This window comes from Mastigoproctus giganteus, chromosome 3 (assembly GCF_048544385.1).
Source record: "Mastigoproctus giganteus isolate SK-2022 chromosome 3, ASM4854438v1, whole genome shotgun sequence".
In the NCBI taxonomy this organism is placed as follows: Eukaryota; Metazoa; Arthropoda; class Arachnida; order Uropygi; family Thelyphonidae; genus Mastigoproctus; species Mastigoproctus giganteus.
Genome location: NC_143577.1, coordinates 154190631 through 154207453, shown reverse-complemented (window position 1 = coordinate 154207453; position 16823 = coordinate 154190631). Strand labels below are relative to the sequence as shown.

General features: G+C 39.3%; 1 protein-coding gene across 1 annotated transcript in view; it reads right to left on the bottom strand.

Annotated features, from left to right (window-relative positions):
• Positions 1 to 16050, bottom strand: part of LOC150088338 (uncharacterized) — a 100902-nt gene extending 84852 nt beyond the window's left edge. Inside the window, exon 1 of the mRNA XM_090370127.1 lies at positions 15950 to 16050. The gene's annotated coding sequence lies outside the window, so the exon portion shown is untranslated. The remainder of the gene's footprint in view (positions 1 to 15949) is intronic.
• Between the last annotated feature and the right edge of the window lie 773 nt (positions 16051 to 16823).

Sequence of the window (16823 nt, the reverse complement as noted above, 5' to 3'; positions counted from 1 at the left end):
CCTTTGATGTCCTGACTAGCACTTCAAGCTCATCAAATCTATTAACTATAGTCCTAGCATTGGTGTACATGCAAGTATACATGTACCGGTTTTTACTCTTAGTTACACTAACACAGCCCATGTATTTATTTGTTCCACTATGACTCCCAGCAGTCCTCGAAATCCCCATTGCCTTATTTCCAGGGTGCTGCTGAATTGCATTTCAATAGAAGCAGTGCAAGAATCACTTTCACCTCTAACAGGGGATACTGTTAATATATTAGTCCGTGTATCCCCCAAACTAGCAGTTTTCCGACTCACGTAACTCTGCCTCGATAGCATCAGCAAATATTCTTGCACCCTTTCTATTTAAGTGTATCCCATCTCTGTAGAAGTAGTCTCTCCTGTTAACAAGCACAGACCAGGCTGAGCAAAATGTACTGTTTGTTTGATGTTTGAGGAGCCATCAGGAATGCAACATGATAATGCCAAAGGGAATGTCTTTGTTTTTTTTATGTAAACCCCAAACACCAGAGGTATTAGAACCTATAGTACTTAGTACCGTGCTTGCATTGGAGGTTGAGAAGACGAAAGAAGATATTTGTTTGACAATGGACTTGAACTTCTGTAGACTGTAATTTTCAGGAAATACGTATGAAGGAAGGTTGTTCCAGAAAACAGCAGTTGAATGAATAAACGAGGAAGATGAAAAGTTGGTTCTGTGAGTTTGAAGTTGGAGTGTAAATGGGTGTTGGCTGGTGGCAGCATGTGTTCGGACAGTTTTGAAAGAGAGAGCAGGAATTATAGAAGCCAATTCAGAAGAACAGTGCCCATGGAAGTATCTGTAGAAGAGGCATGCAGCAGAAACAGTACATCTATGAGACAGCGAGTGGAGAGACTCTGTTAGAGATGAATCATTAATTAACCTAACAGCCCTCTTCTGAATGGAATCAAGAAGCCTGAGAGAGGTTTTGGGGACACCACCACAGATGTGGGAACAATATTCCATGGCAGGGCGGATTTGCAATTTATACAGAGTGAGCAGTTGTTTGGAAGAAAAGTAATGCCGAGAGTGAAAGAAAAAAACCAAGTTGTTTAGATGCAGAGGAAGCAATAGGAAGCAATATTTGTAATGCTTGTGCCAAGAGAGATTAGAAGTCAGGGTAATCCCCAAAAGAGATATATCATTTTGCCTAGAAATCAGAGTGTCACTAAAGATAAGCATAGGAGCAGAAGAATCTTTTTTGTGAGATATAAGACAAGGCTGAGTTTTAGAAGGGTTGAAATCAACTAAGTTGTCTTTGCCCCACTGGAGAATTACCTGAAGATCGGCATTCAAGGAATTAGTAGCAGATTTTCGAGAAGTTGAAGCTGATTGAACAGGGCAAGGTTTCACAAAATGGAAAGTGGAATGCAATGTGCTATCATCGGCAAAACTATAGATAGGATTTCCAGTCAATGGAAGAAGGTCATTAATATACAAGAGGAAAAGAGTGGGGGAAAGAACTGAACCTTGGGGGACACCGGCATTCGTGGAGCAGTTAGAAGACAGCTATCTACCATCACCCTCAGTGAGCGATCAGAGAGAAAACTGGATAACCAATTACTAAAAACAACTTTAACTGAACAACCTTAGCACATTTATTGGAAAAACCAAGGTTTAGATAAAGGACGAGATTTTAAAATGGAGTGTGGGATAAAGGATTCCATTCCTGCAAGAATAATTTCACTGACACGATCTGAGAAAACGTTGACATCAGAAGTTTTGAAACAGTAATCCGACCAAAGAAAAGAAGAAAAGAAATCTCGCAGGTCATCCCATTTTGCATTCTTGTAATGCCAAACAATACGAGGTCGGGAATAGCCATGAGATAAAGGCTCCATTGGAGAAGGGACAGTCACCAAGTTGTGATCTGAGGTGCCTAAAGGACCACTGACTTTGACCGTGTACTTAGAAGGGTTGTTTGTGAGAAAAAGATCAAACGTGTTGGCTGTATGTTTAGGATTGTCTGGTATTCTTGTAGGTAAATGAACAATCTGTGCAAGGTCATTAGTAATTGCAAAAGCCTCAGCATCTGAACCAGCTGGGTCGGTGTGACTGGAAAACGGAAGCCAGCTGGAGTTGTGAACATTAAAATCACCAAGGAAAATTACCTCTCTGTTAGGAAAGTTGGACTGGAGAAAGTCAAGTTGCAAAGAGAGGAAGTCAAGAGCTCCAAGTGATTAGTGGAGTTGGGAGAACGGTAGAGACAGCAGATGAATTTGACACAATGAGGTAGAGAGATTTTAAGCCAGAGAAGATCAAAGAAAGGAGATTCCAAATTGCCAAGTCTCTGACAGGGAATATCGGAACGGACATATGCACAAGTACCACCTTTGAGGCGAAAGGAATCATACAGCGAATAATTTGGACATCTGAGATGAGCAGTAGTTGAATCAACTGATAACTGAGATTCTGTCAGAAAAAGTACATGGGGTTTGGCAGATTGCAAGTGGAAATGGACATCGTTGAAATTAGAATTGGGACCACGTATATATTTGTGAAATGAATTAGGAAGTGCTTGGGGGGTTTAGATCTTTTCACAGATAAGCTTGCTCTATTAGTTTGACAATTCATGGTGCATTCAATAGTAAGAAAAGGTGGGTGGGACATGCTGTATGACGTAATTAAATTTTTGGGTATGGCGTACATATGGTAAGAATATACCCAGATCCTTGATAACGTGGCCTCGACAATGCTCCCCACACACACACACACTACTCGGACTCCCTCCAGTCACTATCTGGCAGAGTAGAGGTAGCAAGATTATACACTAGCTGATCCGGTAGTCTCCTAGAGAGTTACCCATAGGTTCGGTCCGGTGTACTAACTAGCGGCCGGCCTGCGAACACCGTTTTAGAGCTGTACATCGAGATGTAAGGAATATTGGATCTCGCCACGATGTTCATCATAACCTCAAAAGTCATCAATCATATTGTATGATGGAAGAGATTGGGAAGGGTTGACCGGAACAGCTCTAGAGACTAAACATGGGTTCCGCCACTTCAAGCCTCCAATAAGCAAAGTGGTGGTATTGCACCGGTTGATGAGAGTCATCTACCACCTAGTACTGCCTGGTAACATACAGGGGAGGCGTTCCTCCATGTGGTGTGGGCACCACACCTTGACCTCTGCTTACGTTGGTTCACACCTGGGTAGTCACCCACCATGTACTTGTGCATGGAGGTTATACCCACGATTACTAACAGTCCCACCACCGTGAAGGTGCAAGCAGAGGATTTGGCTGTCACAACCCATCCGGACTTCGCCGAAATTGGGTCCACTTGACTTGAGTGTCACCCGAATATCAGTTCCATCAGTGTTTTAGACTCCCAGGTAGCAAGTACAGCTTGTCTGGCATATCTGAGAAAATGTTTGTGACAACCTCAAGGACCATTGTGGGTGCTCAATGTAAACAATGTGAGGATGTTAGGGAGAGCTTGAAGAACAAGGTGGATGCCCTTGAAGGATTTCAATCGGGGTCCCGTTGACACTATGACATTAAGAGTAGGAGACCTGGACATACTTAACAAGTAGAGTTCAATGTTGGAAAAAAGTCATGAGTTGGGTTAAATTTGAAAGTGTCTGCAATTCTGCATAGAAATGAGAGGAGGAAGTATATAATGACATCTTTGTCAATCAAATCGGCCTAGGAGAGATTGTGCAATGCTTGTGGGGTAGAAGCTTTCCCAGTATGGCCTGTGCTTGTTACCAGGAGAGACTGCTTCTACAGGGATGGGATATCCTTAAGTAGAAAGGATGCAAGAATATTTGATGATGCCATCAAGGCATTTTCTGACACACCTGTTAGGTGTATCAGAAAACTGCTTGCTTGGGGGGATACACAGACAGATTAACAATAGCTGCAAGCAGAGGTGAAAGTGATTCTCGCACTGCTTCTACTGGAATATGCAGCCCCCAGACCATCTCCTCCAATAATTCTGTGATGATATAGAGAAATCTGTAAAATGGGCGTGACATGTAGAGAAAGGCCTGACAGGATAAGAAGGGAGATAAGAATGCTTAGTGAGGAAACATAAAATCTAAGACAGTGCATCCAATTGACATGGGTGGCCAGTGCAATGTCAAGTCAGTTTGGTGTGACATAAGCACTGGGAAAGCAAAAATGAGAGTACGAGTGTGTTATAGGCCTAATAACTCTGATGAGTACAACAAACAATTGCATAGAGAAATAGAATGGGCCAGTAAATCAGAATGTCTTATAATGGGGGTTTTTAACTACCCAGATACTGACTGGAACTTGTGGTTGATCACTCGCACACTAGCAAGACTTTTATGGATTTATTGAATGATTGTTTTCTACAGCAGCATGTTCACCACTGGCAACTAGAAGGAGTGATACTCTTGGTCTGTTAATCAGCAGCAATTAAGCATAAGCAGATAAAGGAGCCACTAGGTGGCAGTGATGAGTATACTGATGTGGGATTTACTTAAAGATGTACTACCATCAGGGGTAAAGGGAAGGATTTTTTTCTTTTGTAGAAGTGACTATGGTGGTCCAGTTTTTAAATTGTATACAGTGGGACCTACTGATAATGTTACCAACATCAAATTCTAAATGGGAAGAATTCAAGGAATTAATCTTGGAAACTACTAGGCTTTTCATACCAACTAAGAAATACTGCACCAGGTTTAGGTATAAATGGATGTCAGATGAATTAATGAGACTCTTGGCAGGAAGAAAACTGCAAGGGATGCATATAAATTATCAAGCAACACAGAAGCCTATGATAGATATAAGCTAGTCTGTAAATAAGTCACAAAGAAGGTTAGGCAAGCGAAGGCAGATTATGAGAAATCTTTGCCAGAGGATGCAAAGATTTCTTTACTTAAGTAAAGAAGGAAGGGGATGAATCAGATTGGTTCACTTGAATTCTATGGTTCAACTACTGATGATCCAGCTCAGGTAGGTGACAAACTGCATGAGTACTCTGCATCTACATTCACACATGAGGAATTCTGTAGGGAAGTGGAGGACAGAAGTTTTTTAAACTCTAACAAGGAGCTAAATGATTTTGTAATAACTGAGAGCAAAGTGGAGGAGATATTGTTAAAGTTAAACATAAGAAAGGTACCTGGGATGGAAGGGATCTATCCAGTTATATTAGAGGCAGCAAAAGAAGTAAGCAAACCATTAGCCATAATTATGGGAGCATCCTTAGGCTCAGGGGAGTTTCCACAAACTGAGGCAAACTGAGGATGTGCAAATGTATCCCCAATTCACAAAGGAGGATCAAAGGGTGACACGAGTAATTACAGGCCTGTTAGTTTAATGTCTGTTCCGGGGAAAATAATGGAGTTACTAGTTAAAGAAACCTTGCAGGATCATCTAGACAAAACTGCAGTTAAAGTTCAAGACACAGGCTGGGTTTATCAAGGGGAAATCTTGCCTGACCAATTTGATTGGATACTACGATTTGAGTGGTCACAAAGGAAAAAAATAATTTTGGATGCAAAAAATAATTTTGATATCATATAATTGGATTTCTGAAAAGCTTTTGATACTGTTGCAAATGGAAGACTTCTGTACAAATTGGTGCAGTTTGGGATTAAGGGCAAGTTGCTGCTATGGATAAAGGGGTGGTTTAGTGTGAGATGACAATGAGTGGTAATCAATGGACACTGCTCTTCATGGGGTAAGGTTATTAGTGGAGTTCCCCCAGTGTTAATTTTTTGGTCCATTGGATTTTGGTATTTTTTTGTATTTTTTCTGTATTTATCAATGATGTTGTTAAGGTATATCAGACTTAATGTCCAAGTTTGCAGACGATAAAAAGGTTGGCATGGTTGTTAATGACAGTAATGAAGGTATGCTACTGAACAGGATTTAAAAAGGTTGGGCAGAGAAGTGGAAACTGAAGTTTAACATTGACAAATTCATAGTACTGCATCAGTAGCAATATCCCCAGAGTAGTGTACCAAATGTGCAGTACTACATTCAGCATACTGGAAAATGAAAAAGACCTGGGAGTAATTGTGCAGTCAGATATATAACTTTCTAAGCAATACTGCCTGTCTGCATTGCTTAGAAAGAGCATCTCATGCCAGACCCCATGAGATGCTCTGCCAGAGCATCTCATGGGGTCTTGTCAATGATATACAGGAATTTTGCTAGCAGGATAAAGAGGTGATTATCCCTATGTATAAGGCAATGATCAGGCCACACCTTGAGTACTGCATACAGGTCTTGAGGCCTCATTTTAGGAAGGATGAAGAGTTGCTGAAACGAGTATGGAGAAGGGCAATGAGATTGGCGAGGGGAATAAAGGGTTGCTCTTACCAAAAAAAAGTTAATTTCTGCAAATTTCAGCATCTGGAGACTAGGAACCTGTGAGGTGATCTGATTGAGATGTAAAAGGCCTTGAATAGTTTGAGCAAGCTCAATGCTGATGGGATTCTTCCCCTTGCTCAGATTATGCACCTGGGGGGAAATAAATTCAAATTGGAGAAAGATATTTGTAGAATAGTTGTGCAGAAATTTGCCCTTAGCCAGCAGGTGGTTGAATGCTAAAGAAACTTCCACATGTTATTGTGGAAGTTGATAGCTTAAATGAATGTTTCATTATTAAAAATAAACTTAGTAATTACTGAATTATTACCATCCTATCTGTAATGGACTATGTTGCATAGCTTGCAGTATAAAAAGCCAAAGCTTTGTATGCTAGAGCAGAGGTAATTGTATGGTAGAGCAGAGGTAATTTTCATCTGGTCATGCAAGTCAAAGTGATAAAATAGCATTTATGGGATATAGTAAAGGTATCACGGAGTTTCAAAAGGGCTTGATTATGGAAGATCGTGCATTGGGCACTACCACATCTTGTTGGTTGCTCATATCCCACTGTGGTTAAGATGTACAAAGAATGGTGTCAAATGGGTTAAACCACCTCCCAACCGACATAACTGTAAAGCAGGAGTGGCCAACTCAATTTGTGACGCGGCCTACTTTTTTCCTTCAAAATGTGCAGAGATCTACCATCTCAAAAATTTCATTGCACAAGGTGCACAAATCGAGGGATGACAGTATATTTAAAATTCGTCGTGATCGACCGAAATTAAATCCGCGATCGACTGGTAGATCGCAGTCAACTCGTTGGCCACCCCTGCTGTAAAGGATTACACAAGGTGGTGCAACTCGTTGTACACTCAACTGAAGATCACTGTGCAACATTGATATTGCAAAGAATATGGGAAATGCAAGAACAATATCCCAATTGACGAAGTGCTGTATACTCAGATATATGGGGTCCACAGTGGATGACTCAAGAGACACCCTCCCCTCGCCACTGATCACTGTCAATGGTGAATGCACTGGTGTCAATAGCACGCTGGTTGGACACTGGAGGCCTGGAAACCAGTCTGCCAGTCGGATGAAACCAAACAACTGTTGCAACATGCCGGTGAACGCCTTCACGAGTAGTGCAAGCAACATGAATCAATGGACCCATCGTGCATGGTGCCCACTATCCAAGCAAGTGGCAGTGGTTGCTTAATATGGGGTATGTTTTTTCACGGCAAGGACCAGGACACTGGTGTGTATGGACCAACATTTCACTTGTGAGGTCTACCAAAAGCTCTTAGGAGCCCATGTGTGTGTTGCATTTTTTACGGGACAGAAACAGGATCTTCCAGGACGATAATGCGGTATGTCATTTGGCCTGCACTGTGCACAAGTGGTTCAAGGAACGTGGTGAAAATATCGCCCATCTTGTTTGGCCTAAAAATTTGTCTGACTTCAATCCAATTGAACACATGTGGGTGGTGTTGGAACAAACAGTGAGGCATATGGACATACAACTGTCATCTATTCCAAAACTATGGAAAGCCTTGTAGGCAGCATTGCTGCAGATGTCTTCAGGTATCTGGTGCAGTCAATGCTTAAGCAAATAGTGGCTGTAATCCATGCAAGCAGTGGTCCAACATGGCATTAGGTAGGTGGTCATAATTCAGTGATAACCGAGGGCATTGGTATACTGCATACATGATTTTTTTGGCATGACCAACCTTATTTTTTAAAACAAGTTATTTAAATTAAAATAAAAGCACAAACAATCTCCATTTCAATTTATTCTTTTTTTTTTTTTTAACAAAAATTGAGCACATACAAGAGATACTAGTGTACACACTTATTTGGTGCTCTTTGATCCAAGAAAGAATTTAGTCGTTGTAGGCATTTTGTTGCAATTATTAAAAAAAATGTATACAATTAAATTTTTTTAACTGTATCTTTTTATATTGTTAACATAACAGCTGTAATTATCACAAAGTACATTAGCATTAGCATTAGTAGAGGCATTTGATGCAAGAAAGCAAGCTTATGCAGCATCAGCCAAAAAAAAAAAAAAAAACCCACTTCCACTTCACCCCTCTGTTCGTTCAAAATACCTGTCCAGCTGAACCTTAAACTTATTTAGGCTATCAACCTCCACCACAAGGGATGGAAGTCTGTTCCACCAACCAACCACCCGCTGGCTAAAGGCAAATTTCCGCACGTCTATTCTACATCTGTCTTTCCTCAATTTGAATTTATGCCCTCTCAGGTGATTTTTCTGAGCTAGAGGAAGAATCCCATCAGCATTGAGCATGCTCAAACCATTCAAGGCTTTATACACCTCTATCAGATCACCTCGCTGGTGCCTAGTCTCCAAACACTGTAATTTGCAAAACTTAAGCCTTTCTTCGTAAGAGCACCCCTTTGTTCCATTCACTAATCTTGTTGCCCTTCTCTGTACTCGTTCCAGCAGCTCTACATCCTTCTTGAAATGAGGCCTCCAGACCTGTATACAGTACTCTAGGTGTGGCCTGACCATCGCCATATACAATGGAATAATCACCTCCTTATCCCTGCTGGAAAAATTCCTGTATATCACTGACAATACTCCATGAGCTACTCTTGTAGCCCGTCTGCACTGCTCAGAGAACTTCATATCTGCCTGCACAACCACCCCCAAGTCCCTTTCATTCTCTACCACTGTCAGTGTAGTACCACAGAGTTGATACGTTGCTCTGGGGTTGCTGGTCCCCATGTGTAGTACTTTACATTTGTCAATGTTAAACTTCATTTGCCACCTCTCAGCCCATCTGCTCAACCTATCCAGATCCTGCTGCAGCAGCATAGTGTCAGTAGTGTCCTTGACAACCCTGCCAACCTTTGTATCGTCTGCAAACTTGGACATTAAGCCCGATATACCATCATCAATATCATTTATAAATACAGAAAACAATAATGGACCCAACACTGAGCCCTGAGGGACTCCACTAATAACATCAGTCCACGATGAGCAGTGTCCATTGATTACCACTCTCTGTCTTCTCCCCCTCAACCACCCCTTTATTCATAGCAGCAATTTGCCTCCAATGTCACACTGCTCCAATTTGTGTAGCAGTCTTCCATGTGCAACAGTATCAAAAGCCTTTCTAAGATCCAAGTATATAATATCAAAGTTATTCCCTGCATCCAGTTCTTTTGTGACTGCATCATAGTATCCAATCAAGTTGGTCAGGCAAGACTTCCCCTTAACAAAACCATGCTGTGTCTGAGCTATAACTGAAGTCTTGTCTAAATGATCCTGCAGTGCTTCTTTAACCAGTGCCTCCATTAATTTTCCTGGAACAGAAGTTAAGCTCACAGGTCTATAATTACTTGTGTCAGCCTTTGATCCTCCTTTGTGAATTGGGGTCACATTTGCACATTTCCAGTCTATGGGTACCTCCCCTGAGTCCAAGGAAGCTCTCATAATTATGGCTAAGGGTTTGCTTACTACCTTTGCTGCCTCCTTTAATATAACTGGATAGATCCCATCCACCCCGGGTGCCTTTCTTGTGTTTATCTTCAACAGTTTCTCCTCCACTTTACTCCCAGTTATTTCAAGATTCTGTAGCTTACTGCTAGAGTTGAATACACCTCTGGCATTCCCCTCGCTGAATAACTCCTCATGTGTGAATGTCGATGCAAAATATTCATTTAATTGGTTAGCTACCTGAGCAGGATCATCAACACTTGACCCATCAATATCAAGTGGACCAATCTGATTCATCCCCTTCCTTCTAGAGTTTACATAAGTAAAGAACTCTTTGCTGTTTTTCTTTGCATCCCTTGCCAAGGATTTCTCGTAATCTGCCTTCGCCTGCCTAACCTCCTTTGTAACTTGGTTGCATATCAACTTGTATCTATCATAGGCTTCTGTGTCATATGTTAATTTGTATGTATCCCATGCATTTTTCTTCTCTGCCATATGCCTCATTAGTTCATCTGACATCCATTTTGGCCTAAACCTTGAACAATATTTCTTAGTTGGTATGTAAAGCCTAGTAGCTTCCAAGATAAGTTCTTTGAATGCTTCCCATTTTGAATTTGCTGTTGGTAACATCATCAGTTGGTCCCACTGTATAGAATTTAAATACTGTCTCAGTCCATCGTAGTCGCCTTTACGGAAGCAATAACCCTTCCCTTTACCCCTAATGGTAGTTACCTCTTTGAGTAAATCCCACTTCAGCACACTGTGATCACTGCCACCTAGTGGTTCATTTATCTGCAGATTCTTAATGCATGAAGAATCACTGCTGATAATCAAATCAAGAGTATTACTCCCTCTAGTTGCCTCCCGAACATGCTGATGTAGAAAACAATCATCCAATAAATCCACAAAAGCCCTGCTAGTGTGTGAGTAACCAGCCCCCAAATTCCAGTCAATATCTGGGAAATTAAAATCTCCCATTATAAGACTCTCTGATTTACTGGCCCACTCTATTTCCCTGTACAGTTCCTTATTATACTCATCAGAGTCATTAGGCCTATAGCACACTCCTACTCTCAATTTTGATCTCCCAATGTTTATGTCACACCAAACTGACTCAACACTGCACTGTCCAGCGATGTCGACTGGCTTCACTTCCTTGGTTTTTATGTGTTTCTTAACTAATAGCATAACCATACATACATAACTTGCATAACTTTTTAAATCAGTACTATCTTTTTACTTTTCTCCTAATAGTATATTTTGCACACTAATACATATGTTGTCATAACTTTTCTGACATGCTCACTAGATGGTTAATTAAAACATTTTTAAAATGCTAAAATTTCTCCCCCTTCACCCCTCAAGCACTATTATGGTACAATCAGCCATTCCTACATATTCAATACATATGCTATTATGCTGTGGTACATGGGATAAAACAATTAACATTTATCCATTATAAAAAAAATTAATAATAACAATAAATAAATAACAATAAAGTAGTAGAAAAAAATAAATAATAAAGTTTTGTTAGACCGTATTTTTTTAATAGTAGTACAAAAAGAAAAAAAAAACTGTGATGCTAACATATACGTGGCACCCTTCACTAACTTTCTGATGCAGACCCCAAATTTGTTAGAACTAAAGGAAGGGAGAGCCCTTCCTGGAAACACCACAATGACATGCAATCCATGCAACATTTCACTGAGTTACTGTTTATTAGAATTGCAGAGTAGGTCACTTTTTCCCAATGTTATAAATTAAAAAATAATTATTAAATGGTACTTTTTTTTTCAGTAAATAAAAGACTGGACACATTGACAAATTCTCAGAAATGTACAGAAATTAATCATAATTCATTTTTCAACATATTTGTATGGAATCTGCAATACAGCTGACTCTTGATTTATACGTGTTTTTGACAGGACCCTTGAATTTCTAAGAAACCACAACCCCAACCTCATCAATTTCACTATTATACTGTTAAGTTTAACATTCTTCTCTAAGTTTTGTTGAGTCAATGTGGGAACATCATGTTAAAACAAAAAGGATTGTTATAATAAGAAATTGTAAAGGGAAATGGAGTGGGCCAGTAAATCAGAGAGTCTTATAATGGGGGATTTTAATTTCCCAGATATTGACTGGAATTTGGGGGCTAGTCACTCACACACTAGCAAGGCTTTTGCGGATTTATTGGATGACTGTTTTCTACATCAGCATGTTCGGGAGGCAACTAGAGGGAGTAATACTCTTGATTTGATTATCAGCAGTGATTCTTCAGCATTAAGAATCTGCAGGTAAATGAACCACTAGGTGGTAGTGATCACAGTGTGCTGAAGTGGGATTTACTCAAAGAGGTAACTACCATTAGGGTAAAGGGAAGGGTTATTGCTTTCGTAAAGGCGACTACGATGGACTGAGACAGTATTTAAATTCTATACAGTGGGACCAACTGATGATGTTACCAACTGCAAATTCAAAATGGGAAGCATTCAAAGAACTTATCTTGGAAGCTACTAGGCTTTACATACCAACTAAGAAATATTGTTCAAGGTTAAGGCCTAAGTGGATGTCAGATGAACTAATGAGACATATGGCACAGAAGAAAAATGCATGGGATACATATAAATTAACACGTGACACAAAAGCCTATGATAGATATAAGTTGATCTGTAACCAAGTTACAAAGGAGGTTAGGCAGGCGAAGGCAGATTACGAGAAATCTTTGGCAAGGGATGCAAAGAAAAACAGCAAAGAGTTATTTACTTATGTAAACTCTAGAAGGAAGGGATGAATCAGATTGGGCCACTTGATATCGATGGGTCAACTGTTGATAATCCTGCTCAGATAGCTAAAAAACTAAATGAATATTTTGCATCGACATTCACACATGAGGAGTTATTCAGCGAGGGGAATGCCAGAGGTATATTCAACTCTGGCAGTAAGCTAGAGAATCTTGTAATAACTGAGAGTAAAGTGGAGGAGAAATTGTTGAAGATAAACACAAGAAAGGCACCTGGGGTGGATGGGATCTATCCAGTTATATTAAAGGAGGCAGCAAAGGAAGTAAGCAAACCCTTAGCCATAATTACGAGAGCTTCCTTGGAGTCAGGGGAAGTACCCATGGACTGGAGATGTGCAAATGTGACCCCAATTCACAAAGGAGGATCAAAGGGCGACACAAGTAATTATAGACCTGTTAGTTTAACTTCTGTTCCAGGAAAATTAATGGAGGCACTGGTTAAAGAAGCACTGCAGGATCATCTAGACAAGACTTCAGTTATAGCTCAGACACAGCATGGTTTTGTTAAGGGGAAGTCTTGCCTGACCAATTTGATTGGATACTATGATGCAGTCCAATGGAACTGGATGCAGGGAATAACTTTGATATTATATACTTGGATCTTAGAAAGGCTTTTGATACTGTTGCACATGGAAGACTGCTGCACAAATTGGAGCAGTGTGGCATTGGAGGCAAATTGCTGCTATGGATAAAGGGGTGGTTGAAGGGGAGAAGACAGAGAGTGGTAATCAATGGACACTGCTCATCGTGGACTAATGTTATTAGTGGAGTCCCTCAGGGTTCAGTATTGGGTCCATTATTGTTTTCTGTATTTATAAATGATATTGATGATGGTATATCAAGCTTAATGTCCAAGTTTGCAGACGATACGAAGGTTGGCAGGGTTGTCAAGGACACTACTCACGCTATGCTACTGCAACAGGATCTGGAAAGGTTGAGCAGATGGGCAAATGAAGTTTAACATTGACAAATGTAAAGTACTACATATGGGAAACAGCAACCCCAGAGTGATGTATCAACTGTGTGGTACTACACTGACAGTGGTAGAGAATGAAAGGGACCTGGGGGGTGGTTGTGCAGGCAGATATGAAATTTTCTGAGCAGTGCAGACGGGCTTCAAGAGGAGCTCATGGTGTATTGTTGATGATATATAGGAATTTTTCTAGCAGGGATAAGGAGGTGATTATTCCCTTGTTTAAGGCAATGGTCAGGCCACACCTAGAGTACTGTATACAGGTCTGGAAGCCTCATTTCAAGAAGGATGTAGAGATGCTGGAACGAATACAGAGAAGGGCAACAAGATTGGTGAATGGAACAAAGGGGTGCTCTTACGAAGAAAGGCATAAGTTTTGCAAATTACAGTGTCTGGAGACTAGGCACCAGCGAGGTGATTTGATAGAGGTGTATAAAGCCTTGAATGGTTTGAGCATGCTCAATGCTGATGGGATACTTCCTCTTGCTCAGAATAATCACCTGAGAGGGCATAAATTCAAATTGAGGAAAGACAGATGTAGGATAGACGTGAGGAAATTTGCCTTTAGCCAGCGGGTGGTTTTTTGGTGGAACAGACTTCCAGCCCTTGTCATGGAAGTTGATAGCCTAAATAAGTTTAAGGCTCAGCTGGACAGGTATTTCGAACGAACAGAGGGGTGAAGTGGAAGTGGTTATTTTATTATTTATTTATTTTTTTTTTTTTGGCTGATGTTGCATAAACTTGCTTTCTTGCATCAAATGCCTCTACTAATGCTAAACAAATTGAACAAAAACTTTGCAGAATAGTTACAAAAATTGCAGAATATATGTGCAGAAATTTTCCTTTAGCCAGTGGGTGGTTGATTGTTGGAAACACTACTATCTGTTGTTGTGGATGTTGATAGCTTAAATAAATTCAAGGAAGAACTAGACAAACTTTTGGATCAAATGGGAAGATTCTTTTTTGCTGATGCTGTATAAGTATGCTTTCTTGCATCATATGCCTCTACTAATGCTAATACTAACTTCAGCTCATCAATAAACATAAAAAAGATGCTAAAGCAGTGGTTTCCAACCACTTGCACAAAATTGCTTTTTTATGATTGAGCAGACTAGACTTTGTATTTAAAGACTAGACATCACTTTGTATTTAAAGTTCTACTGTCTTTATCACTTTGTTTGTATTTACAATTCAGAGTTGTCACAAGATGGACAAAATTGGTAATAGCTTTTGATTTTCTTATAAATCAGTTACTGTACATTTGTGGTAGGTGATGGTTTGTGCATGTTTGATGAGAAGTTATATATAAATATTTTATGCTGGTTTTGGTCTGGTAATCCAACTTCTACCCAAGCAAAGAAATTGAGTCCACATTACTACATGTGGTGATTTAAGACTTCTGCTAAGTGACTTCAAACCAAACATTATAAAACATATATCACTTTATCAAGCCCATCCATCAAATTAAGAATTTATTGACCAGTAAAGTTGTTACTAAATGTAGTAACTATAGACTGTTACTATAGACTTTGAAAAGATGGTATCACTGGATCAAGTTCATCAATTTTGTTGAATTAATTAAACTAAAAAGTTTTAATTGGATTTTGAATATATGTGCAATTGTTACAGTTTTGAAATTTATTGTGGTATTATCTTTTTGGTAGGTTGTGCAAACCTAGTCGGAATAATGCATTTTATAGGGTTGGGTAGAGGGGGCACTGGGGTTGAGTTTATTGAACCACGGGGGCATGGCCAAAAAAGTTTGAAAACCATTGTTCTCAAATGTCAGTTTTAACCAGTCTCTTAACTACATAGAAAAAAAGGAAGCCACTCACGCTGACAACGTGATGCTTCGAAATTTATAAGAATAAATGCAAGACAAAAAGCAACTGTTACAATTTTCCTTTTTCAAAAAAAAAAACAGTCCATATTAAATTTTATGTCAAATCTTTTCATGCCATTGTATACTTTTATATGAATATTAGCATGTATGCAAATAAAATTTAACTTTTCCCCATTTAGGAGTTCATCATTCGTTTTAATTTGTTTAACAAATTATTCGGGATTACAGAAATAATCGGGAATATATAGTATTTTCGCAAATCTTCGCTATTTGATTTGAATTTATTGATCGTTTTCATTTTAATTCAATGTTTGTTTGTTTGTTTTTTTCGAATGTCGCCCTAGGAAGTCGCCTAGTTTGCCTACACGGTCAGGCCGCTAAATTGACGTGTTTAACTGCAAACTCATTACGGTATGATTCATAAATACTATTCTGAACATGGGGGGGGGTAATTCCGAACGAACTTGGTGCCAATCTATCCCCTGTTGCAACAAGTATTGGATTCTTTAACAATTGCTAGATTACCAATTCAATTTAATATGATGTTCCATACCTTAGAAGTTATTTTTCTAAGAAAAGAAAAGCATATTTATTTATGTTTTCTTTAAAGCTAACACACATACCATTACAATTTAACAAATTTCAATAACAAACTCCATTACAAAACATGCGTAAAAGGTGTGAGGCAAATAAGCGCCATCTTCTGTTCGTAAATTGTACACACTTTTCTTCTCAGCATTATTCGTGGTAATGAAAACGAAAATACTGTACATAAATACGTATTATTGTTATTATTATTATTATTCGCCACATGGTGCAAGGGAGCCTGAGGTTTATACTGCACCATCCAAAAAAAAAAAAAAAAAAATTGAGTTACCCTGAGAGAGAGTCAAGTAGAGGAGAATCACCAAGAAAGAGAATGATGATATACAGCTCAGGACCCTGGGTGTGCCATGCTCATACTCATCAGATGTGAGCCCCTGAAGTAAAATATACGGTATATACAGACAAATCATCATTCTTCTCTTTATTATTATTATTATTGTTATTATTAGCCTTATGGTGCAAGGAAGCCGGTGTAGCATAAGCCTCAGGCTTCCTTGCACTATATGGCTAATAATAATAATAATAATACAATACAATACAATACAATACAATTTTATTTATCAAGAGAATTCGTTTACAATAAATTAATAATAATAATAATAATAATAATAATAAAAAGGAAAATAATAATGTGGGCAAGAATAAAAAAGCTACCTATTTGATTGACATAGCAGTACCCAACACTGACAACCTGCAGAAAACCCATGGGAAAAAAAATCAGGAAGTACACGAACCTAAAACAGGAGATCAAAGAGATGTAGCATATGCAACAAGTAACAACCATCCCGATCATCGTGTCAACCACAGGTATGGTGCCAAAG